A 27,484-nucleotide genomic window follows, 5' to 3' on the forward strand; every position below is an offset into this window, starting at 1 on the left:
AATTAAAATGTATTACTATGTTCCATTGTGATTTATCGGTTTACATGTCTCTGAATGGACTCTGAACTCCTGGAACAGAAGGACTTTGTTTATACCTGTTTGATTTCCAATATGGTGCCTGGTGCATGGCATGAACTAACACACCTACTGTTGTTGAATGAAGGAACAGGATTTAAATATACAAGCAAGCATATGTATCAAAATTTATACACCTAATTATATGTTATATTACATTATAATATTACATACACATCCAAGTTTTATAAGCTCACAGGTACATTAAAATATTTAATATTTAAAAAATTCAAAATGATATATTTGAACACCATAAAGTATTAAATATATCGAATTTTACATTGTTTGATTTTATAATAACCTGAAAACTAGTTATTACACACAGAAACACACTCTTACAGCGTAATTGCAAGATGGAGGAACAACGAACAAAGGGCAGAGTGGAGATGCAAGTCAGGTAAACAAACCTGTATTAGGACTGTGTAGCACTACTTGACTGACTTTGGCTATTTCTTTCTGAATCTGAATTTTCTGTGACGTGGAGATATTTAATACCATGCTTAGGAATCAGTTTAAGATTGGGGCTAATCTATATGAAGGGCCCGACACTTAGCAGGCCCTTGAGGAATCTTAGCGGGCACTTTATCCCTCAGACTTAAACTAAGTAAAGGTGTTTAATTTTTCTACACATTATGAAGCTTTTCCAATGAGGAAAACCTACCCGGATGCCAAATTTGCCAATTCAGAGAGCCCAGATAAAACAATAAAGGCATAAAATGATCCATCTCTAACTCCGACGGATTGCTAAACCCGCAGGAAGCGCGGGGCGGACCTCCAGTATCCCAGCATTCCTTGCGCTGCTCCCGTTGCTCTTCTACCGCATCTCGATGGTAGAGCCGGCCTCAGGGGCGCTTCGGCGTTGGTGTCTTCGGTGGGGAAAAGTGAGAGTTCCAACTTTCCTCTTGGCCTGAGAGGTTTTTGGCGCAGAGCGTCGTCATGTCAGAGAAAAAGCAGCCGGTGGATTTGGGTCTCTTGGAGGAGGACGACGAGTTCGAGGAGTTCCCTGCCGAAGGTAACCGGCTGGGCCCCGGCCTCTGGGCCGCGCGGACGGTGACTCAGGCCTCCGGGTAGAGTGAGCGCGGATTTCCCGGGGGCGCCGGCGGGAAGTCCAGACCCCTGCGGCCGGCTCTCGAGCTTCTGCACGCGCGACCTTCAATGCGACCGGCTTTGGGTTCGGGGTGTCTAGGTGGGCCTCGCTAGTGAGGCTGAATGCCTTCTGCTTCCTCATTGGGAGGAGCCATGGTGACCCGGGCCTCTAGCCCTGAGTCCGGGATGGTTGGTCTTTTTTCTTTTCTTTTTTTTTTTTTTACCCGCCACCTCGTTCATATCTACATATATCTCTTTTTTTCTTTATTTTGTAGTATAGCAGCCTTCCTTTGTCCTTAAACCACCCAGAATTAAATTGCTGTACCTGGTTAGGCCAGTATTGCTTACTTTTAGGACTTCACAAATGAAGCCATTTAAGTAGGATCAGGTGTTGGTGGATAATAACACGTTGTTACCTTATCCTTGTTTCTCATTTTTGATCACTTCAAACTAACAGAAAATCCTAAAACGTTACATTTTTATTAGTTTCATGGTTACCAAGAGTAGTTTTCTCATTGTAAGGGATAGCCAATAACTAATATTTATCGAGTAATTACTTGTCTGAGTGCTTTGCTTGTATTCATTTTAACAATTGTAGCAACTAGGTACCAGTATTACCGTTTTTCAGATAAAGAAATTGAAGTTTGGAACTATTAAGAAAGTTTGTCGAATGTCATATAGCTGGCTAGAAATCATGGATACCTTCTAGGAACGATGTACTGCTTCTGTTTATTTTTTTATAAATAAAGACCAAAATTTATTAACTGTTGTTGCCAGGTAGGTTTCCAGAATTACTTGCTTTATTATTTGTTATGTGTAGGATAAATATTTGTTCTTGTAAGTAAAGGCTGCTATTAGTAGCCTTTCTGAAGGTGGTAGGAAGAGAATTGTGATCAATAGTGTACCGATCTGTTATGTTAAGCAATTACAACTTCGCCAAAATTGTCCTAAGGTATATACCCCATTGTGATCCTATTGTGCATAAAAAACCACATAGCTTGAACATTTGTTCTTCTTATTTATGGTGTACTCTGTTATTTTCCTAAGTGGAAGAAGACATTAGTGTTCATAGGACTCATACGCTAACCCAAAGCACATTTTAGTTATGGGATTCATTATATATTGAGGGGATTGTTTTGTTGTTGTTGTTGTTTTGATAGTGGATTTATCTGTCCAGACATGTTTTCTCTCTCTATTTTTAAAATAAGATTTTATTTATTTATTTATTTGAGAGAGACCGCACAAGTGGGGGTGGGGGAGGGACAGAGTGAGACAGAGAAGCACACTCCCGGCTGAACAGGGAGCTGGAGCAGTTTTGGATCCTAGGACCCAGGACCCCAGGATCATGACCTCAGCTGAAGGTAGATGCTTAACCCACTGAGCCCCCCAGGTCCCCCAGACATGTTTCCTTTACCTCACTGTTAAGTTGGTTTGTAATCTAACACTGAGCTCTTCAGTAGAGAACTGGCTTATTGAGGGCAGGATCAACTTTTTACTCAGACTTCATATTTCATATAGCTTTTACCCATTGTTTATCACATACAAGGTACAATGGTAGGCACTTTGTTTACATTATATAGTGTAACTGTCACTACAACTGTGAGGAAATCGATGCTTAGATTTCAGAAGCTTGCCATTAAGTAGTCAAGCCAGGATCTGAAAGGTCTGTGTGACTCCCCAACACAAGCTTTATTTTTAACATTTAACAAAGTGCCTGGCACATAGTAGGTGGTTGATAAATGCTTGTTGAGGAGCACCTGGGTGGCTCAGTCATTAAGCCTCTGCCTTCAGCTCAGGTCATGATCCCAGGATGCTGGGATCAACTCCTACATCAGGCTCTCTGCTCAGCGGGAAGCCTGCTTCTCCCTTTCCCACTCCTGCTAGTATTCTGTCTCTCGCTGTGTGTCTATCTGTCAAATAAATAAAATCTTTAAAAGTAAATAAATAAGTGCATGCTTGTTTAATGAATAAACTTGCATTCTAAAGTACGTAGGTGAGGGACAACTGGGTAGCTCAGTTGGTTAAGCCACTGCCTTTGGCTCAAGTCATGATCCCAGGGTCCTGGGATTGAGTCCTGCTTTGGGCTCCTTGCTCAGCAGGGAGCATGCTTCTCTCTCTGCCTTTGCCTGCCACTCTGCCTGCTTGTGCTTCTCTCTCCCTCTCTCTCTCTCTCTCTCTCTCTCTCACTCTCTCTCTGACAAATAAATAAATAAATAAAATCTTAAGAAAAAAAGTAAGTAGTTGAGAATTGACTGCTTAGAGAGTTCTAGAGATAACTGAATACCTAATGATACACTTGATTTTTCTCAGCAACTTTGATTTCAGCAGCTTTTTGCAGAATATGTAGTTTGTTCTTATTCGAAGTTTATGTTGTGAGCAGCAATTTGTTCGAAGTCTTGGTAGTTATATAGTAAAAAATTCTTTAAAGTTAAGAGAAAAAGCAGAGAATTTTTTTTAGGAAGGAGGGTCTTAGGGAGAGCGAATTTTAAGCAGGCCCCATGCCCAGCACAGAACCTGATACTGGTCTTGATCTCACGGTCCTGAGATCATGACCTGAGAGTCGGTTGATTAAATGATTGAGCCATCCAGATACCCTGAGAATTCTTTCTATCTATCTATCTATCTATCTATTTATTTATTTATTTTAAAGACAAGAGCCTGTTGAGATCAACCAGTTTATTAAAATTAAGTAATTCAGCACTTTTTCAAGTCTTTATAGAATATTTGTTGTCTTCAGGTTTAATGTGTAAAACCTAGTTCATTTAGGAATATTTCCATTTAGAATGAGAAATAACATTGAAATGTCATTGTTTTGCTTAGGTTTCTGTGTTTCTTCTGTGTTTTATAATTTTAGATAGGTTTTCCTTTCATGTTAATTTGAATTGAGATTTTGGTGGGTACAAAATTAGCCCAGTAGGTGAAACCAATAAATATTTACTAATAAAAACGGCTCTTATAAAAAAAAAAACTAAGAGAAAAAACCTGGAGAAATATCACCAAGGAATTATTGAATTATTTCCCTTTTGAAACTGTACGTTTTTTGTTCGTTTGTTTTTTATGGCCAAGTCATGTTTTAGTCTTCATTGCTGTTCAGTGTGATCCATGGACCAGCAGTTTTGGCATTAACTGGCAGCTTATTAGAAATGCAGTTTCTCAACCTAGGCCTACTGAATTAGTTTGGACTTTACTAAGATCCTTTAAAGATTTGTATGCACTTTACAGTTGGAGAATAACTAAATGGCCCATTTTTAATTTTTTAGTATTTGAATTTTCAGTTCAAAGATTATGACCTGAATTATTTTCCAGGTTCTCTGCTTTCTTTGGAAATTCTCTTTCTTGTGGTTGTCTTTATAGTAAATGTGCCATTGTCAGACACAGTAACAGATACAACATAAAATGGCCTACAATCATCTTTTCTACTATAGGAGGTCTGATTTTCATGGGCCTTGTTGCCTCATTGCTCCAGAAAGTGGGTGATGGGTGATACCCATTGTGTAGGGTAGCTCGCAGTTACAAGAGACTGCTGCATGAATACCATTACTGAAGTTTGGTATCCCTGGTTTGAGTAATGGATTATCCATCTTTTGGAGGAATGTTGTTGCTACATCTCATCCCAGATAAGAACTTGTTTGGTAGGATGTCATTCAGTCATTTTAAGGAAGGGGAATTTCTGTTTTAAAAAGGAAGCTACGGTAATGTGTTTTTATGGAGCCTCTTTGTTTCTTTTGAATAGTTCTTCAGTGTGAGGTATACTAGTGGTGGGAGGGGTGATTTTCTGAAGGTCCAGAGAAACAAATGCTTCTTTTTAAAAACTTGTTATTTAGTCTGTGGATCTGTGTTACCTTGGCAGTTTCTCACAGTTACTCTAACTGATGGGTATATAATCTGGTCATTAAGAACTGTTTAGGGGCGCCTGGGTGGCTCAGTGGGTTAAAGCCTCTGCCTTCGGCTCAGGTCGTGGTCCCGGGGTCCTAGGATCGAGCCCTGCATTGGGCTCTCTGCTCGGTGGTGAGCCTGCTTCCCCCCTCTCTCTCTGCCTGCTTGTGATCTCTCTGTCAAATGGATAAATAAAATCTTTAAAAAAAAAAAAAAAAAGAACTGTTTAAAAATCATGTTTAGGATCTTTGTGAAATGCTCTCTGCACCTTTTTGGCTATTTAAACTGAGAATAGGCTTTGTTAGGAGGACACTCAGTATACTGTGTGTGATTGATAATAATTTTGGAGTCTTTGGCATGGTTAGAACTGGAAAGCAACTTAAAATCTAGAGAAGATAAAACTTGTCAAACTCACATGGCTAAGTTGGTAGTACTAGAGCAGGGTCTAAAACTGAAATACTTTATAATTTATTTGAAATGTCAAGAAATTTTTCATCAGAGAGAGATTAAAAGGATACTTAAAATATTTTCATTAATCACCTTCCTCTGACAATCAGAAGTGGGTGAGGAAAGAAGAGTGGAAAGAACAAGTGGGCCTTTTGGTTCTTTTAATCTCTTCTTTCTGTGCCAGAATTGAGAGGGGTTTTTTTGGGTTTGTTTGTTTGCTTGTTTGTTTTTTTAGGGGAAAACTTTTTAGAATATTTAGAAGGAAACTGAGTTTGCCTCCAGAAGTAATGATATTTACAAGAGAATTCTATTATACTAAGTATTCTATAATTTTTCTATGATCAGTGAAACTGCTTTGTTATCTGATGAATTCAAGAGCAGTGTACTACCTACCTTGCAACCCTCCTTGAAAAATTGCTGGGTAAGAGACTGTTACTGATGGAAATCTGTCTGTTGAGGCAGACAATAAACAAGCTGGTGGTTCCCTCTGGAATAACTGAGCTACTCTCACCTAACAAAGTAAGACATCTTACAGTAGTTCTTATCCAGGGAAGTATTTTTGGACATCACATTTATCTGACAGATGCAAATGTGAAGTAATGACATTTAGGGGTAGAGGCCAAGGATTTTAAATGCTTGTTTTGTATAGACCAGTATTGCATAAGAATTGTCCAGTGAAAAATGCCATGGAGAAATATTTACAGATTGGATACCAACTGGACTAAACCATCAATGGGATTCCTGAAAATCGTAAATATAAAGATAGATACAACTGATAATGTGTCAGATAATACATTAGTTAACTAATGCTCAGAGGGGCTCTGCTATTTTCAGTTATTAAATGTAATATAGTGGACACATAAATAACACTATCACACATTTAAATTAGTTACGTGGTGGTGGCAAGAAATGGAGAAATTGTGTTACTAAAAATAAAGAAAAAATAAATATGATGAATGGCAGAGTGTTTGTTGCATGTCCATTCATGGTAATTATATGCAAGAAGAAAGTTTTTGAACCCTGGGGTAGAAAAAGCACAATGAATCTAAGATCAGACCTAGTTTCAGAATCCATCTCTCATCAACTTGTAGCTTATCAATTCATGTTATTACTTAATTTCTTTAAAATGCTTTTATAGTATTATGTATATGATAATTGTACAAGTAACTGCTTATAGCAAAAATTTAAACCTATAAAAGGGCATAAAGTAAAAAGTAAAAGCATTTACTTGCCTTTCCCCCAAATCATTCACCATACTCCAGGAATAGCCACTGTTAACTAGTTTTTTTAGTATCTTTCCAAAATTTATGTATATATTGTGTGTGTTTATATATATATATTTTTTAAAAAATACAGAGGACCATATTATATATAGTATTTTTCATTCTAGAGCAGTTCTCAGTTTGTCTTTGACTTTCATGATTTTGACACTTTTGAAGTTTACAGACCAGTTATTTTGTAGGATGTTCCTTACTTGGATTTCTCTGATGTTTTCACCTGATTAAATTCAGGTTCTACACCTTGGTTATCAGGAATATCATAGTTGCGATTTTGTGTTCTCATTACATCCTATCAGGTAGAATATGATTCTCATTTGTTCTATTACTGATGAAGTTCACTTCGATCACTTTATTAAGGTATTTTCTAAGAGGCTCTTCCAAAATTAGATTACTCATTTTCCCTTTGTAATTAATAGGCATTTTGTGAAACTATGGAAATACTAAATTCCACTCATTATCAAACTTTCAGTTTATTAATTTGGTTATTTGTATCCATACAGACTTGGATTATCATTTAATGGGTTATAGTATGGTGCTATTATTTATTTTGATCCTCAGATTGTCTTATATTTGAACATGGGAAGCCCTGACATACTGTCTTCTGTGACCTTTTGACATGTCACCGTCATTGTGCATTTCCAAGCATTCTGACACAAAAAGATATTCCAAGTTAATCTTGTTCTTTCCCTGCTCTAATCCTGGAATCAGCTCTTTCTCCAAGGAGCATTTCTTTTAGTGGAGAATAATATTCAGAAAGCAGGATCTTAACTCCAGCTGTGCTAATTGCTTTGGGGACCCTCTCAATGGAAGGAACTAGGAAGTACACAAATGTGTGCATAAATTTATACACTTGTATTTATATATGTGTATATATAAAACCCTAAGTTCACACAGTGTCTCCAGTTACAGTTCAGCGCTGCGGGGTTCATTCTAGCTCATTTTCTTTCTATATTTGTATCTCCCTTCCCTAACAGGGAGAAATCTGGCTTTCACTGTCTTAAATATATTGTCTGTTTGGTCATCCTGCTCCCTAGCCAATCTTTGTTGACCCCTCCACCCACAGTTACCTTCCTTATGTCACTTGGACTTCAACATTCTTTGCCAGGCTACCCTCTCCCCTCCTCGCTAAAGCACCGCATGACTTCTTCTCCGCGTTCACTCTGTTCTGCCTCGGTAGGAATGCCCTCTTGGCTCTGCCACCTCATTTGCTAACAGGTGCATTTTGAATTTTGACATATAGCCTTAAATTCCCTTTGAGAATGGCTATACCAATTAAAATTTCTATCACGGTTTACTTTTTCCCTCATAAGGTTGCCTATTATCCATATTTAGCATTTTAGTCATTGTGAACCTGATGGATGAAAAATGAAATGTCATCATTTTGATTTTGGGATTGAGTTAAGTGAGATTGACTGTTCTTTTTTCCTTGAATTTTTACTGTCTTTTTTTTTTTTTTTTTAAGATTTTATTTATTTGAGAGAGAGAGCGTGCCTGCACACAACCAGGGTGAGTGGCAGGGAGAGTGAGAAACAGACTCCCAGCTGAGCAAGGAGCCCTATGCAGGGCTCGATCCCAGAACCCTGGGATCATGACCTGAGCCAAAGGCAGATGCTTAGCGGATTGAGCCACCCAGGCACCCCAGCTGTTACCATCAAGGGGCCATAGCAAAATACTGTAGATTGAGTGACTTAAACAATGGAAGTTTATTTTCTCACCATTCTGGGGGCTGGAAAGTCCAAGATCGAGGTGTTGGCTGATTCAGTGACTGGTGAGAACTCTCTGGCTTGCAGACTGCTGCCTTCTTATTGTGTCCTCACAGGGTAGAGAGAGAAAGAGCGAGCTGTTTGGTGTCTCTTCCCGTAATGGCAGTAATCACATCTTGAGGACTCCACCCTCATGACCTTACACAATCTTAATTACCTTCCAAAGACCCCATCTCCGGATAGCATTACATTGGGGTTAGGGCTTCAGCATAACTGTTTTGGGATGGAGGAAGATACACACAGTGATACATATGAAATGCGTAGCTCAGAGTTTCACACAAAATGGTACTCAATAAATATTAGTCCCCTTTTCTTCCCTCCAGTCTCCTTAGGGAGTTGGATTTTGGATATTTGTTATTTACTTAGAATTTGAATTGACAAATATTTTATTTGTAATTCTAGGAATATCCAAAATAAAGCTTGAGTTTGTTGGTTATTTAAAAATTGATTAGTTTTCTAGTATTGAAAACTTTTAAATTAATTTCCAAAAGTACTCTAAAAATAGTGTATTCATATAAAATATAAAGATACATAAAATAATAGCAAATAGTTGTTTAAGGATGCATACAGATGTGCAGGAGGTATAAAGAAATACAGTGGAGTTAAGAATACAAAAAATCAAGATACTGGTGCTTAGGGACACCTAGGTGGCTCAGTGGGTTAAGTGTCTGCCTTCAGCCAAGGTCATGATTCCAGGTTCTGGGATTGAGTCCCACATTGGGCACCCTGCTCAGTGGGGAGCTTGCTTCTCCCTTTGCCTGCCGTTCTCCCTGCTTTTTGCTCACTGTCTGACAAAATCTTTTAAAATTCTTAAAAAAAAAATATATATATATATACACACACACACATATATATATATAGTGCTATATATATATATATACACATATATATATATATATATATGTGCTTGGGAGGATTTAGTGAGAGGTGTGCTCCAGGATATTAAACAGTAAAAATTACTTCGAAAAACTATTTGGATTAGCTGTTTCACTGATCCTATAGAATAAACAAGCAGTAAGCAATTGCAACTTCAGTATTTAACATTATTACTGGATTGTTGTTAAACATCACTCAGCGAAAGATGTGATGAATTGTTGAAAACATTGAGGAGAAAATAAAAGTTTCAAAGACTATATTTAAACTCCTATGAAGTATTAAAAGTTCACCAAGTATATTTTTTTCCTGTGTTGTGTTTGTGTGAAGTATTAAAAGTTGTGTTGTTGTGTTGTGTGAAGTATTAAAAGTTCACCAAATATATTTTTTTCCTGTGTTGTGTTTGTGTGAAGTATTAAAAGTTGTGTTGTTGTGTTGTGTGAAGTATTAAAAGTTCACCAAATATATTTTTTTCCTGTGTTGTGTACATGTAATGTTTGGTAGAAATAGTATTGTCTTTATTCTGGAACATGTTTTCCTTCTTACTTTCCTTACTCCTCAAGTTCCTGTGAGGTGATTGGTGCATAATAAATGATTTATTCATTCAATATGTATTTGTTGAGTGCTTCCTATAAATCTGGCAGTGAATGGTGCAGAGAGAATGATGTTAGCTGCCATTTATCAATAGTAAGTGCTTTAGATACATGGTCTCATTTAATTCACATAGCAGATTTATAAAGGTTTTATGCTTGGGGCTCTGCAAAATTTGGTAATTTACCAAGTCACAGTTAACTAGTTGCTGTACTGAGGCAAATTTGACTCCTTAGGTGATGCTTACCTTTGAACTTAGAAATACCATGGAGTCAGGGCACAGTGATTTTCATAGTAAGCTTGAGGTTTTTAGTATTTTGGAGGTGCAGCTCTAAGCCCTTCCCTCAATACCCCCAATTAAATCAGAGCAATTTTGCTTTTGCTTATCTTTATCTGTTGGGCTTCTGGGTAAGAGTTCATTGAGTTTCCTTCCAGTGGTGGGGGCGGGGATAGGGAGGGCAGGGAAATAAACAACTGGTGGTAAAGTGTAACTAACAGAGGTTGAAAAGAAGGGGAAATTATTTCCAGTTCTGTACAAGGTGAGATAGCAACATTTGAACAAAGCTTTCAAAAGACAGAAGTGTAGAACAAGGATTTCCAAAAGAAGGGGAAAAGAGTAGATACTTGGAGGTGAAAAAATAATATGTGTGTTTTATTTGACTATGAATAGTGGTTGTAAATGCAGGTAGTTGGGGCCTAATATTGTAAAATTTTAAACCAAAAGTCCAATTTGGACTTTATCCTTAGATACATGATAAGTAGATTTTTTTGTTTGTTTGATATGTGTGGGCCTCCTTTAAGCTGTAGGTAGTTTAAGATCAACTCAGCTAAATTAATTTGGAAAGATAGAAAAGAGACTGAGTCAGGGAAGCTGATTAGCAAAATGTTGAAATAGCGTAGCTGAGGATTAAGGGCCTGAGAAAGGTTGTTATTAGGAAAGAAGTGAAGAGAGTGACACAAGAATAACAAGTGAGCTTTGGCAACTGGTTTGATAAGGACTGTTGGGAATAAGAAATTGGAGGTTGTGATTTTGCACTTGCATGTCTAGTGGAATACAGGTGCCGGGGCTCGCGTCCTCACTCATATGGAGGATCAGAATGAGGGAATTGCGACAAGTGTGGGCATGAGGCCTTGCAAAAAATGAGAGTAATGGCTTTCGGCAATTTTATAAAAGTACAGAGAAAAACTCTAAGCGCTAATAAAGAGAAGCAAAGTCAGCATGACTTTATTGTGGAACCGTTCTCCCAGAGACGTGTATTTTTAAATTATCGATGAAAGGAATTGTGTTTGAATTTCCTTCTTTTAAAATATATGAAAAATTATAAATGGTTATTTAGCTTATTTTGAGCCTCTTTCAGACTGCTGACCACAAATAACTGAAAGCTTACCAGTAGTCTGGTAGCAACATCATTTATGACTTGCATTTGGTTGGTTGGTCTAAAAGTTCCTTACTGACATTTTTGGTCCTTATTGGAGAAAATACAGTAATATTATGGTGCTGTGCTAGGTACTGATTTTTTAGCTATTGAATAGACATTAGATCTCTAGGGTATAGTTGTTTTTGTATCATGATAACCTGTAAAACTTAAATTTTTGTTTTAATCTATTTTATACAGTTTAAGCAGGGACATGTATATTCATCTCAAAATGACTAGATTTAGTGTGCCTTCATTGTTGAATTCATGAGCAGAATGATGATTTTGTACCTGTTGCTGTTCTCTTTGACTTACCTATGATGGTAGGTAGTTCTCTGTATACTTACCTGTGATGGTAAATGTACAATTAAGAATTTTTCAAACTTCCATATGTTTTTTAAAATCTTTTTCTTCATACAATGTTCTGCATATAAATGCACAATTTTTATTTGAAGACACTTTGTTGAAGATTAGTTTGTTTATACTCAGGGTAGCTTTACTATTAAGGATTAAATGAAAATTTGATGCTCCTACACATTGGTATAGAATAAGGCATTTGCAACCCTATTTAATATAAGTAGAATTTCTTTTTTGCTTTTCTTCAAATAGTATACTTCATACTTTTAGGGAAATTCTGGAATGTGTATTGGAGAGTGGGGAGAGTAACTTCAAAAATAGTAAGTTGAGAGAAAACCCTTTCCCATACTTAAATGTCAAGGTGATACTTAGAAGAAGTATGTGGGATCTTTGATGGTTCAGATTTGTGAAACTTAAGGCTAGTCACAGATACAATTCTCACTGGCAAATGTGAACAAAGCCATATCTGGGGGAAAGTCTTAAATAATTTTCTAGAATTCCTAGAAACTTAGTATTAGGCATCTGTTACTGGTTACTTCCAATTCTTCTTAAAATATGGTAATTTTTTTTTTTTTTTTTTACCAATACACATCTGGAGGCCTGCACACTGAAGTAAACACAGCTGTGGTTATTTAAATGATTAATCACAATCCTGGCAATGCACTTAGTGTTGAAGATAAGAAAGTATATACTTTATAAAGTCAGCTATGTATTGAAGGAAAGCATTAGACATGAATCAGGTATCCTTTGTTTCATTTTATTATTTTGCCCTTTTCAAAACTATATTTGGGTTTAAGGCTTTAAAAAGGAGTGATTAAATAAAATTGCATAGTTACCAGTTTAGAGTTATAATTGAAAATTAAAACACAAATCAGGGATATATTGTAAGAAATGCCAGATACTGGAGATTACAACATTGCTTTTTAATTTACACATTCACTAGTATGAGTATACATATATTGTAATTTATATATAATGTAACATATGTACAGTATGGAGGATTTATAAGTGTTTGGAAATAATACTTGGGTGTTATTTTACCTTATCACTTAAACTTTTTACATAATATGTTCAGTACATTTGTTAATAAAATCTTTAAAGTTTCCACCTAAAATAGATTATGGATTCCCATTTGTTAGTGTGAATGAACACATACTTCTTCATTGGTGCTTTTGTTAAATAATTTAAAGTGCTTAATAAGTTGTAATTCAAAAGATTATATATTGGATTCTTCACCTGTGATAATTGGAAGGATAGTTGAGTGTGTCTGTTCACTTCATACAGAGTTCAGTGTGTCTAACTCCTAAGATAAGGCATTAAGGTTAAAGAGTAATACATTGAATTTTGTATGATGATTTGTGAAGAATTTAACCAGCTTTTCTAAATTTGTATCTCTGTATACTCAATAGTATCATAATTATAAAGTACTGTATAATACTACTAAAGAAATCCAGAACTATCATTATGAATTTCTTTGTGTGTATTCTACCTAAAATTTTGCTCACAGTACTGTCGTGCCCAACCCTCATGAGCTGCTTTCCTTTTTTTTTTTTTTTTAACTTTATTTTTACCTTCTTTTTCCTTTCCTTGCCATTAAAATAGCACAAGATGGTTTTTAAAGGAGGGAGAAATACTTTATCTGTATGCTAAATTATCATCAGAATTCACCTTTTTTTTTTTTTTAAGATTTTATTTACATGACAGAGATAATGAGAGAAGGAACACAAGCACAGGGGAGTGAGAAAGGGAGAAGCCGGGTCCCTGCTGAGCAAGGAGTGTCCCAGCACCTTGGGATCATGATCTGAGCTGAAGGGAGATACTTAACAACTGAGCCACCCATGCACCCCAGAATTCAACTTTTTAAACCCAAACTTGTACCTCTCTTTAAGTTTTTAAGACACTGTTCAAACTAGTGTCTTTCATGTTAAGAATTTTGGCTTTTTCTATCCTATGTAGAGTTAGGAATTGGGAGCTTCTTTAAAACAAGTTATTGAATCTGTTTTTTCTTATTGGTGATTCTCCGAGGAAGTTGGATTAGCAATTTGATTTTGTGTTTTGTTTTGTTTTTGTTTTTTTAGTCTCTTTAGTTAAAAATTCTTGAGTTAAAAGCCAGCTTGAAGACATTTGAATGACATCAAATAATAACAGTACTGAAAACAACATTTTGAATCAAGTCATAGTAAGATTAAAAGTTCCTGGGGCAGGGGAAAACTATGTTTTTACTCTTCTTGGAAGGGTAGACGTACAAGATTAGCAGAGAAATGTGAAATAAATACTCTTTTATATTTCTAACTTAAATCTTTTGACACATTATTGTTTATTAGGGAGTAGTATAGATAGAAATAACTTGGTTATGTTTAATTAGAAGTGTTGTAGGCTGGTTAAGAGGCTTTGTGTCTTAGAACTTTAAAACAGTTCAGTTGTTACTTAGTTATATCACCCCCTTTACTCAAGAACATATTATACAGTCTTAATATTTTCAGATTATTTGTGGAACATTACACCCCATTAGATATCTTTATGAAGAATGCTTAAAGTTTCAGTAAAATAAACACTTAATTTAGCGATTTCTGTTTCTTGGCTCAATACCAATATCAATGTTTAATGTCTAGGATTTTGAAATATTGGTAGAAAATGTTAAATATTTTCTTTTAAACAATCTACCTTCTTTGTTTTATAGTAGTGGTAATGGTGGTGGTTTTCAAATGAAGGGGGGTATGATGTGCAGTGATCTACAAGAGTTTCTCTAAAATTCTATGATTTTAAACAGTACTTCATCTTAGACATTTTATAAAAAACTTGAAGTGTTGAGCCATATCTTGCTACATTGCAGTGTAATGATATAGTTAGTTTTATGTGGATTTTTATACTGGAAGGCCTTAGTGTGTGCAATTAGCACAACACAAGAATCAAAATCCTAAGCTGTCCGTTAATACTATTAGGTAGTTATGGAACTATAGGTTATAGCAAGACTGGAGAGGATGTGGATGAATGCATAGAGTCAGTGTTCACTTGCCATAAAATGAATTATGAATTTAGTTGTCCCAATACAAGTTCAACATACAAGAATACAAATTTCTATGAAAGTTAAATTTGAGATTATTTGAAGTGCTTTATTTAGTTTTAATTTTAAAATGAAAATCATTCAGTACTGTAGAGAAATATATCTACTTTTGAAATGAGGCTCCTTTTTAATTTAAAATTTTATCTTAGCTACAACCAGTACCACCTTTACTTAATGTTCCTCTCATGTACTTAACATTGCAGTTTCTGCCCCCTTATATTTCCCTTAGAATACCTTACTTTCTGAGATTTCCCTCTTAGAAGAATAAAAAGTTTATTCATAATATTATAACATATATAATGAACAGTTTATTATTGATTGCAATGGCAATATGAGAATTAACAATACTATTTTATCCCAGTACCTGATGATTTAACTCTTGACTTAACTAAGTCACTTTTCTGGTCTATAAAGGTGCAAAATGTTTTTCTCTCAGTTTATTTTAGCTTTGGGAGTGCGTGCGTGCGTGCGTGTGTGTGTGTGTGTGTGTGTAAAAATGGGTTGGGTGCCTTGGTGGCTCAGTTGGTTAAGCATCTGCCTTCAGCTCGGGTCATGATTCGAGGGTCCTGGGATTGAGTCCTACATCGGGCTCCCTGCTCAGCGGGAGTCTGCTTCTCCTTCAGCCCCTTTCCCTTGCTCGTGCGCACTCTTTTTCTCTCAAATAGATGAATAAAATCTTTAAAAAAGTAAAAATAAAAATGGGTTGCAGTAGCTTTCTAATCACACTTCCACAGACTACGGGAAATCCTTAATGTGGTTCCCCAATTTTTTTTAACGTCTTAATCTACTCATGATAAAATATAGTTAGTTTCACAAACAGAATAAAAATTTTCAGTTTGAGTTGCAAGGTACTATAGGAAATGTAAGGCTATTTCTAGCCCAGTCAATTGAGATATAATTAATACTGCTGTTAAGTATTATTGTTGTTAAGGACCTCAGAGAATAGTTAGGATTTGAATTTAGGTATTATAGTAGTCTCTGCTTGAGAATAATATGCTAAGAGGTACAAGAAAATTTATTTGTGTAAAAATACTTTTGATTATTGAGAGCTTTTATTAATGAATATACATTTACTGCCCTATATGCAATAATTAAAGATGGGTATACATCGTGTGTGTGTGTGTGTGTGTGTTTGTGTGTGTGGCTTTTTTTTTTTTAAGATTTTATTTATTTATTTGACAGAGATCACAAGCAGGCAGAGAGAGAGAGGAGGAAGCAGGCTCCCCGCTGAGCCTAGAGCCCGATGCGGGATTTGATCCTAGGACCCTGGGATCATGACCTGAGCTGAAGGCAGAGACTTTAACCCACTGAGCCACGCAGGCGCCCCTGTGTAGCACCCATGATGGAGTTTGAACTCAGAGATCAAGAATTGCATGCTCTGGGGTGCCTGGGTAGTTCAGTGGGTTAAGTGTCTGCCTTTGGCTCAGGTCATGATCTTAGGGTGCTGGGATCTCATCGAGCTCCCTCCTCAGCAGGGAGTCTGCTTCTCCCTCTGCCACTCCACCTGCTTGTGATCTTTCTTGCTCTTTCCATCTCGCAAATAAATAAATAAATAAAATTTTTTTTAAAAGAAATAATCACATTTTCTACCACCTGAGCTAGCCAGGTGCCCTAAAGTTGTGTATACATTTAACTGAGCTTCTTAACAACCTGAAATAAATTGCCTAAGAGAAACTTTTTCATGTTTTCAGGCACTGGGGTCTTGAGTTTCCCCCATGATTTTTCCTTGGGGAGCACTGGATGAAGTTATCACTATTCTCAAAGATATTCTCAAGTATAATTGAGAATTTTACATTTCCAGTTCATAATACATGAGCTTATTGATCTCTTCTGTGTTGAAATAGATGCTCTTGGCTTTACTGAGATCACACTGGCCTCTGTTTTCTTGAGATTGACCACACAGAGGGCACTTGAGAAGTATAGTCCATTTACCCAGTGTTTTATTGAGTGTCTGTGGTGTGCCCAGCACTCAGCTAATCATATCAGAGTTGCAGATTTAATAAAATGTGGTTCCAACCTGTTGGTTTTGAATAGTAATAGACAGAAATGGCAGTTGCGTTTTAGGCATCGGTGGTGGAATGGTATAAACTGTGTACCACTGGGGAAGAGGGGACAGAAGACTACAGTAATATTTATGAAGGGAATAACCCTAAATTAATAAGTGGCAGTAAGAATAGGGAAGGGGAGACTTATTCTGGAGATAATTGGGAGTTGAAATGGAAGGGTCATAATGAGTGATTGTGATAGTTGAAGGAGAAAGAGTAGTTAAGATGCCTCCTAAGTTTCTGTCTTGGGGGACCAGATAAATAGACATACTTACTTCTATTCTTAAATCATGATGATGACATGTATTGCATTCAAAAATTTTTGTTAGATATATAACATAATGAGTAATATACCCATATTATAAACAATTGTTGAATAGATTTTAACTTATATGTACATTACAAGAAAAACCTAATTCATACGTTTTATTATTTTTCTTTTCAAGTTGAAATGTTCTTAGCCATGTCTCTAATAAGTAATTACTAAAGTGAAACTTAGGCTAAGACATACTTAAGAGAGAGTATAACTTTACTGTTTTGGGTGGGGAGGGGGTTATACAACAATATACAAGGTCTGATTTAGAGTTTTATTTTTCATAGCCATTTGTTGTGCATGATGCTAGGTACTGTTTGTAGTTTAAGAATACGAAGGTAAATAATACAGAGTTATTAATTGTTAAGGAGCTCAGACCCCAGTAATGGACATAGACATATAAACTGATCATTATGGTTGTACAGTATGTAATTGCTGTAATAGAAATAGACACAAAAGAGGGGTCCTAATCCCCGAGGGTAAGGAGGAGGAGATGGGCATAGGGAAGGCTTCCAGAGTTGATTTCCAAGGTCATTTTTTTTTCTTTCTGTTATTTGACACAGAGAGAGATCACAAGTAGGCAGAGAGGCAGAGAAAGAGGGGGAAGCAGGCTCCCCACTGAGCACAGAGCCCGATGTCGGGCTCGATCCCAGGACTCCGAGATCATGACCTGAGCCGAAGGCAGAGGCTTAACCCACTGAGCCACCCAGGTGCGCCCAAAGTGATTTTTTAAAAAACTACTTTTCCCACCTTTTAATTTTGAAATTTTCAACCCTATAGAAAAGTATTAAAAAAGAGGACAAGGTGGGGCTGAGCAAAATGGATGAGGGGTCAAAAGGTACAAACTTCCAGTTACAAAATAAATAAGTCATGGGAATGTACTATATATAGCATGGTGACTATAGTTAATAATACTGTATTGCATATTTAAAAGTTGCTAAGAGAGTAAATCTCTCAAAATTACTCATCACAAAAAATTTTGTAACTATGTGTGGTGATGGATGTAACTATACTTACTGTGGTTATCATTTTGCAAAATATACAATTATTGAATCATTATATTGTATATCTGAAACTAATGCAATGTTCTATGTCTGTTGTGCGTCAGTTAAAAAAAGGCAACAAATACCTAAGGATTATCAGTTGCTAATATTTTGCCCTGTTTACTTTACTTGTATCATATGTGATAGAAATATGTATGATATATATCAAATATATTTGAGAACCACCTGCGAATAACTGTTGACAAAATGACACAACTCTTACATATTTTAGCATGTATGTCTTAGTGGGGGACATGTTCCTCTAAAACAGTTTTACAATCATGTTTAAGAAATTTAACATTAATTCATTGTCATCCAGATACAGAGTCCATATCCAGACTTTACCAACTGTTGTAGGAAATGTCTCATCACTTTTTCCCCCATCCAGTACAGCCCCTTCCTTTTTTTTTTTTTTTGTTCTTTTTTGTTGTTTGTTTGTTTTTGTGACATTAACTTATTTGAAGATACCAGTTATAAAGAATTTCACATTCTGGATTTGCCTGGTATTTCCTTCATGATTAGATTAAAGGCCAGCATTTTTAATGAATACTACATTGATGATGTTTATTTCTCACTGCATTACATCAAAAGATACATGTCAAATTGTCAAAATTTATTGGTGATGTTAAGTGTAATCATTGGTTAAGATTGTGGTTTCCAGATCTTTCCAATTTTCTCCTCATTTAATAAGTATATAATCTTGTGTAGTTTCAGCTATTTTTCACTCAATAGTTTTAGTATCCATTGCTGATCCTTGCCTGAATTGTACTGAGAGTTGCAAAATGGTGATTTTCAAATTCTGTCATTCTTTCCGCATTTATGTACCTGGGAATTATAAAGAGCATCCCCTTCCCAAAAACCCATCCCCCAAAACACTGCTATGGACTCCTGGGTTTTTTCATTTAATTCAGTATGTCATTCTTTGTGATTCTAAAGTTGTTCCAGATTTGGCCGGTTGAAACAACTTTAACCCAGTTTTAGTACCTTCTGACATGTTTATAAAAAGGAATCCCAAACTTACCTGTTAACTTCCTTATTCCAGATCTGGTATCAGCCATTTCTTCAGGGATCTATAGTTCCTTTTAATGGGGAATGGTATTTTAACTAATTAAGGTATTTTAATTAAGTAGATGTCAGGCCAACTAATAGGTTCGAAAGATGGCAGAAAGACAAAGAAATGAGGAACAGCATATGTTTGATGAATAGAAAATTTTAAGCAATTTCAAAATGTGAAGTAAAGTTAGAACTGAATAAAAGTGAAGATCTTGTGAATTGCTCTTCACTGTTATTTTTTACAAGGGGGAAATGTGCATAATAGAGTACTTGAAGCTGCGTGACTAACATCAGTGAATCATCCCAGTGGATTTAAATTTAAATAATTAAAATACTTGTTTTAAAACAAATACATTATGCAAAATCCTACAATTTTTTGTAATAAAGCTATGTCAAGATTAAAGCAGGCGGTGCATCTTAAGTCGGACAACAGAGTATGCATAAACTCTCTTTTGGGATGGTTTGATGACATTAAAAAAAAAAGAAGAAGAATATATAATGACATTATAACCCAGGAGGCTAGATTTTTTATCAGAATCAAGAGAGTAGAAGCAAGAAGAGCCTGATAGAAGAATATTGCCATTGTATAGGTAAGAAATGATAATGCGAATGTCTGAGGTAGTAGGGAAGGAGATGTTAGTTTCATAGGTTTTCTGAGTATTCTAAACAAAAGCTAAATTTAACCCCTCTCCCCATCATCAAAAGGGAAGGAAGCAAAAAAGGAGATTGAGAAAGCTAAAAACTGTAGCATTCCTCTTTGTACATATCTATATTTGTCCTCCCTTTAAAAATTTTCTATTGATGATAGGCAAATGTTAGTGATGCTTGTAATTTGGTCCATTTTTTATTTATGTATGAGTTATCATTTTTTATGTTTAGCAGTTTCTCCTCAGTTTACTTTCACATCATTGGTGCTGTATTTTAGAAGATTGTGAAATAGACCTTATAAAAATTAGCCCAAGGTAAAAATCAGGAAAGTAAATATCCTCCTGAAATTATAATACATTTTCATGGCAAATAGAATTTTTTTGTATTAACTTCTGCTTTAGATTTTCTGCAAATTCAAGAATTGAGAGAACATGACAGCATAAATTGATATTTAAGGAGGAGGGTTACCATTTCTTATAGAGATGTTATTAGATGTTTTGAATTGTGTCTTAAGTGGCAGACTTTCTGAAGTTTCTGTATTTATGAAAATAACATGTGAGAAGTATTTAGACAGCATCTGTTTCTGTTTTTAGACTGGGCTGGTTTAGATGAAGATGAAGATGCACATGTCTGGGAGGATAATTGGGATGATGACAATGTAGAGGATGACTTCTCCAATCAGTTACGGTAAGTTTTAAGTCAGATTTTATATAGCTTAGTATTAATTGTAAAGATGGAATATGTAACTTACATATGATGATTGACCTCTTTAAAAGATCATTAATCTTTGAAATACATTTTTGAATTACGAAAAGGAAAAATCTACTATCTTCATCTGTGTTTCTGAACATGAATACTTTGTGTAATTGCATAGAACTTTTATTCTTTCTAGTTTCTTTACAAAGGTAGTTAAATAGCAGCATATTTGCTATTTTTTTATTTTTGTGGGTTTAATTCTATCAACATTAATTTTCCACCAATGTTGAATAACTCAGCAGAAATTAGAACCAGAATGCCAGGACCCAAAAGATTGGTGATTCTCAAACTGGAAAGGAGATTGGGGTGATGGGAGTGTACTTTTTCATATTCATTTGCAAATTTACCTAATATGATTGATTGAAGTAAAATTCAGATATCACAAAACTAATCATTTAGTGTATAATTCAGTGGCATTTTGTATATTCACAGTGTTCTGCAGCCATCATCTCTATGTAATTCCAAAGCATTTCTATCACTCCAAAAGGAAACACCATACCTGTTAAGCAGTCACTCTGCATTCTTCTTTTCCTGGCCCCTGGCAACTACTAATTTTCAGTCTATAGATTTGCCTGTTTTAGATAAGTCATAAAAACAGAATCATACAATAAGTGATCTTGTGTGTCTAGTTTCTTACAGTTAGCATAATGTTCTCACCTTTCATTCATGCCATAGCATGTATCAGTACTTTGTTTCTTTTAATGGCTGAATAATATTTCATTGTATGATATGCCACAGTTTGTTTATCCATTCATCAGTTGATGGGCATTTGGGTTGTTTCCAGCTTTTGACTACTGCGAACTGTGTTACTATGAGTATTCATGAACAAGTGTTTGTTTGAATACCTATTTCCAGCTTTGGGGCATATAATCCTAGGAGTGGAATTTCTGGGTCATATCATAATTCTCTTTAACTTTTTGAGGAACTGCCAAATTGTTTTCCACAGCTGCTGCACAATTTTACATTACTACCAATAGTGTATGAAGGTTCTAAATTGTCCACATTCTCATCAAAACTTTATTCTTTTTTTATTATAACCATCCTAGTGGGTGTGGATTGGTATCTCACTGTGGTTTTGATTTGCATTTCCCAAATGACTAATGAAGAGCCTTTTTTTGTGTATTTGTTGTCAATTTGTATATCTTCTTTCAAGAAATAATCTAGTCAAGTCCTCTGCCCATTTTTAAGTTGGGTTGATACTCTTTTTGTTGTTGAGTTGTCGGAGTTCTTTATATATTCTTAGTACTAAGCCCTTATCAGACCTATTACTTACAGATATTTTCTCTCATTCTGCTCCCTTCTCTTTTCATTTTCCTCATAGTGTTCTTTATACATAAGTTTTTAATTCAGATGAAGTCCAGTTTATCTACTTTTTAAGAATTTATTGCCAAATTCAAGGAAAATTTATCCACATATTTTCTTCTAACAGTTTTAGAATTTTAGTTCTTACATTTAGGTCTAAGATCTATTTCAAATTAATTTTTGTACATGGTTTGAAATGAGTCCAACTTCATTCTTTTGTTATACCAGTACCATTTATTGTAGAGATAATTCTTACCTCCCTAATTTTATTTTGATTCAACCCATAGTATCTATCTTGGCCACAGAGTAAACTGTCATACTTTGCTCAAATCAAGATCTAGCAGTTCTACTGCAGTCTTCTAATTTTCTAGTCTAGTACATTTGTTCAAAAAGAGAGATGTTTTATAAGAAATTTAATGATGCAGTACCTTTTGTCCTACACTGCATTTTTCACGGGCTCAAAGCCCTACATTCTAAAGATATTTTAGGATTTTGCTGGAGACTAATAACAATTTTATCTATCACCTTTCTCCCCTTTTTGGAAATAGCACAATTTACCTTTCACTTTTATTCTGGTACTTTTACAGTTCTCCATGATTTCTCAAAATGGCTGACTCTTTTTTGACTGTGTCTTTTCATTCTTTCAGTATGCTGAGATGTAATTATTCAGAACCTAGAGATTTTAAGCTGCTTTAATGCAGTTTAGAGTTATCTCACCTGTCTTAGTTTACAATTTTGTATTAATGATGTTTTTCCTGTTGCAGTTTTATGAACAAGATAGGAACAATACTGTTGAACAATAATTCTGCTTTTTCTCTGAATCTGTTAATATTACATCTCTTCTAAGCATTGGATCTATTCTCATTCTTCTTTATTCATATATGGCTCTCAGCCTTTTTTGTTCTTTCTATAGCTCTCAATCCATATTGGGGTTAAATTCTGTGTGTATAAGTTCTTGCCACTTTTTGCATTAATTTTTGGTTCATATTTTAAAACTGAGCAACATCGGAGAACACCCTGCTACCTATTTTTTTTTTTTTTAAGATTTTATTTATTTGACAGAGAGAGATCACAAGTAGAGAGAGAGAGAGAGAGGAGGAAGCAGGCTCCCCGCCCAGCAGAGAGACCGATGCGGGACTTGATCCCAGGACTCCGAGATCATGACCTGAGCCGAAGGCAGAGGCTTAACCCACTGAGCCACCCAGGCAGCCCCAACCCTGCTACCTTTTTTTTCCAGTAGGCATCCCCCTCTTTCTTCCCTCACTAGAATCATTATACTCTTAGAATATTTTCAGGCCTTCCGGCTCTGTTGATCCCCATTCTGAGTTCTTAATCATTTATCATTTTTTTTCTTTTCTGTTATCTTGAAACTTTTCAGGTTGAAGCTGAATGAATTTTCTTCCTTTGCTATTCATAAATTTCTTCAAAATGTTTTTCTTTTTTATCTTTCAAAGTCAGAAAATAGCACTTTTCTCTTAAAAAATTAAACGAAGACATTATTAAATACTGGGTCACCTGAGTGGCTCTGTCGGTTAAGTGTCAGCCTTTGGCTCAGGTTATGATCCCAGGGTCCTGGGATTGAACCCCACATTCAGGTTCTCCACTATCCCTCTGCCTCTCCCCCTGCTCATGTGTGCATGCTCGTGCTCGCTCTCTCAAAATAAATAAATAAATAAATAATTTTTTAAAAAGACGTTATTAAATACAATGATCTTACCAGGAGACTTTTAGTAGTAAATACATTGATAATTGGATTTCTTGCCACTACTGCATCTTGTCTTTTTTCGAGCTTGGAAGTAGAGCATTATTCATATATTATTTGTGTCCTGTTGTTTTTATAATACACTTACACAGTTCTTATGTTCTCCTTTGTGTTCTGCCTTTACGTTTGTGGATTTCTATGAGAGTATAAGTTTTGATACCTTTATTAGTGAATAAGATTTTTCGTTTTATTTTCCTGTTTGAATCATGAGGTTTTTTTTTTTCCACATGTGGGTTGATACATCTCATCAGCACTATAAAATAGAACTTCTTATATTGATAGAAATGTTTTGTAAGCTGTCCTATCCAGTACAGAAGCCACCAGCCACATATGGCTCTTGAGCACATTGAAATGTAGCTAGTGCAGCTGATGGACTGAGTTTTTCATCTTACTTAATTTTAATAAATAGCCATATGTGATTCCTGTATTGGACATTGCCATGTCAGATAATATTTTTATCTTTGCTTTAAAAAAGTTGTCCTCCTGATTAACTAGTTGTCCTGATTAACTTTGCAGATTAACATCTGAAAAGATGTTCTTCTTAGTCTTTGTAAAACATCTAAAGGTCCTCAATGTGATATTATAAGCCATAGTAAAGAACATATTTTACTGTGTTCTGATACTGTAAATAGGTCCTAATCCCTAGCTTTGGAGAGGCAGTACATTTTCTGGAGTCATTCTGATTCCCTGGGTTCCAACTCTGAATCTGCCTTTTTATTAGCTACATGTCTTAGCCTTCCACTTTCCATGTTTTTCTCTTTCACTGTAAATACCTATAACAAGTAGAAGTAGAAAGAAAAAGGCCACCTGTATCTCCAAGTAACTAAAAGCCATAGAGAAACAAATAATCAGAAGCAGCAAAAACAATGACTCTTAGTTCTTCTTGGAGTTATTTAAAAACACATTCAGTAGAAATGGGTGGGATTAGTTTTCCTGACCTTGCATCACATGTTACATAAAAAAATCCAAGAAGCCAATATTGTTCTGATTTCCATGTCAAATATAGCCACTGTCTTATAGCAGAGTAGTTTCTTGGATAATAAGAGAGTTCTCAAACCTACCAGTGGCTATTTGTCTTTCTGTTTTTGTTGAAAAAGGAAAGGTGCTGTTTTTATTTCAAATGGTGTACAGTCACTATATGTGTCCTGTGATACTGTTCCAATTGTTCTGGACTTCTTTCTCATCTCTTTGTTAGATTGTATAGATTAGATTGTATAATTTTGTGTTTTGTACTTAGTACCTCAATTTGTTTTTCCTTTTGATTTTTTATATGTCCTAAATTCTAGCAAAAAACCTTTTCATCTTCTCTAAAAATAGAGAAGCATATCATATTCTCCTTTGTGTGTGTTAATAATTTACAAATGTAATTAGTTACTACCTCCTTTCAGTAAGGCAGATGCAAACCTGGACAGATTTGGTGTACCTGTTAACTAAATTGTAGGCTGACTTTCCAGGATTTTTGTTCTTGTTGTAGAATAAGAGAATTTGAATAATCTACATTGATTCTGTTAAAGGCGGCAGAAGACTATTAAGAAACTTTGAGAATTATTTCCTTTTTAAGTAGAAAACATGAAGAACAGATAAAATCTTTAATCTCCTAGAAAGGGATGGGGTGGGGAGGCAAAAGAAGCATTTTGGTTAAATTTAGCAAAGGAAGGAGCAGAAACATGGGCTGATCTTTTGACTACTAAAGGGGTGATTTACCACCGGCCATACTATCCTCTACACCTGAGCAGAAGATAAAAATGTTTTTTCTGAATAATCTCTGGATTTAATATTCATGGACTGTAGATCTGTGTTTGTATTATAAATAACTGTAAATATTTTAGTGACATTTGGGTAAATGAATAGTAAATATACATCATTCCTACATGTGTTTTTTTGTGTTGTGTTTACATTGGATAGTGTGATAGTGTCCAAGCTAAATTATAATTGAGAACAAATGTCAGTTTATCTTACCAGATATAATGGCATGGGGCACATTAATCATACTTGACATTTATACAGTGTTTTATCATGCTTTGGCCCTGAAATAATCTGGTTGTAAACTTCTATAAAATTGAATTGTGGCAGGGGCGCCTGGGTGGCTCAGTGGGTTAAGCCTCTGCCTTCGGCTCGGGTCGTGATCCCAGGGTCCTGGGATCGAGCCCTGCATCAGGCTCTCTGCTCAGCAGGGAGCCTGCTTCCTCCTCTCTCCTCTCTCTTTGCCTGCCTCTCTGCCTACTTGTGATCTCTGTCAAATAAATAAATAAAATCTTTAAAAAAAAAATTGAATTGTGGCAGAGAAGTTACTGATCATACTTGGAGTAGTAGTTTAGCTGAAATTGACTATAGAGCTAAACTTTTTTGTGCATCTGTTTTATGCAAAGCAGATGAAAAGTTGCAGTATATAAGGATGACTGAAAGTTCAGGTTGAATAAATTATTTAAATTACAAAATATCTAGGGACGCCTGGGTGGCTCAGTTGGTTAAGCTGCTGCCTTCGGCTCAGGTCATGATCCCGGTGTCCCAGGATCGAGTCCCGCATCGGGCTCCATGCTCAGTGGGGAGCCTGCTTCTCCCTCTGCTTCTGCCTGCAACTCTGTCTGCCTGTGCTCGCTCGCTCTCTCTCTCTCTCTGACAAATAAAAATAAATTTTTAAAAAATTACAAAATATCTATATTTATATAAAATATAAATATAAATATAAGTAAATTCATATGAAATATAAATTAAGTTTATGTTGTATATTTACAATATATATTTGTATATATTGGGTATATAATTATAAATTTTTGAGGTCTTTAATACACATTTAAAAATTTTTTAAGTAAAATCTTTAGTATTTTATAACTTATATATGTTTTGTCTACATATAGTTAATGCAGAATAAGTCCCATGTACTTTTAAATTTGATAACTTTTGTCTGGGTTAGAGCAATAGATATATGTCAATATGGAAAGCAGTCTGTTTATTCTTTATGTGTAAATAGCAGTAATACCTACTAGGATTATAAAATTCCTAAAAATTTGATACCAGATGTCTTATGTTCTAGATGTTTGGAAGATAGTAGTTAATCTCTCACATTATTTCCTTAAATAGATTTATCAGAAAATTAAGGAATATAAAATTAGGTTTACTAATGGGAAAGCAGAATTTTATTAGCATTAATGTTTATTCACATTCAGCTTCCTTCTTGCACAGATTTCTTTTAAGGGTGTAAAGTAAAAGCTACTTGGTAGTGTTTTATATTTGTGCCTAGGCTTAGCTCATTGTTTAATTAATTGTATTTCTAAAATCATTGTTTCCTTAATTTATCATAAAGAATGTCCAGTGATGTTGTTCTTCTTTTGTGTTTTATTATAGAGCTGAACTAGAGAAACATGGTTATAAGATGGAGACCTCTTAGCATCCAGAAGAAGTGTTGAAGCAACCTAAACTTGAACTGTACTAAATTCTAAGTCAGAGAACCCAGGATGGGACACTTAAAAAAAAAAAAAAAAAAAAAAGTTTATTTCATTACCTGCTGGGATTTATTTTTGTTTTTGTAACACACACAAAAAATAAATGTTTTGATCTAATCTTGGTTTGGTTCAGAAGTCTTGATCTTTTGCTTCCCGTCATTAATTTTCTCACACTATTTATGATTTTCTGGGACTTTATTATATAGAGATAGTAAATTCATCTGATCCCCGATTCAGCACTTTTTTTTAACCACATCAATTTAATGTTGATCTTATTCATAAGGTTACTTCT

The 27,484-nt window shown here is 35.3% G+C and overlaps 1 long non-coding RNA gene across 1 annotated transcript; it reads left to right on the top strand.

The window, feature by feature from the left end:
* The first annotated feature begins 880 nt into the window (after nucleotides 1-880).
* LOC116877722 lies at nucleotides 881-27,250 on the top strand. Its single transcript, XR_004384697.1, has 3 exons — nucleotides 881-1,087; nucleotides 20,523-20,616; nucleotides 27,095-27,250. It is a non-coding gene; the product is annotated as an uncharacterized LOC116877722 (long non-coding RNA).
* Nucleotides 27,251-27,484: the final 234 nt, after the last annotated feature.

Source organism: Lontra canadensis, unplaced genomic scaffold (genome assembly GCF_010015895.1).
Source record: "Lontra canadensis isolate GAN:19392208 unplaced genomic scaffold, GSC_riverotter_1.0 scaffold2, whole genome shotgun sequence".
Taxonomy (NCBI): domain Eukaryota; kingdom Metazoa; phylum Chordata; class Mammalia; order Carnivora; family Mustelidae; genus Lontra; species Lontra canadensis.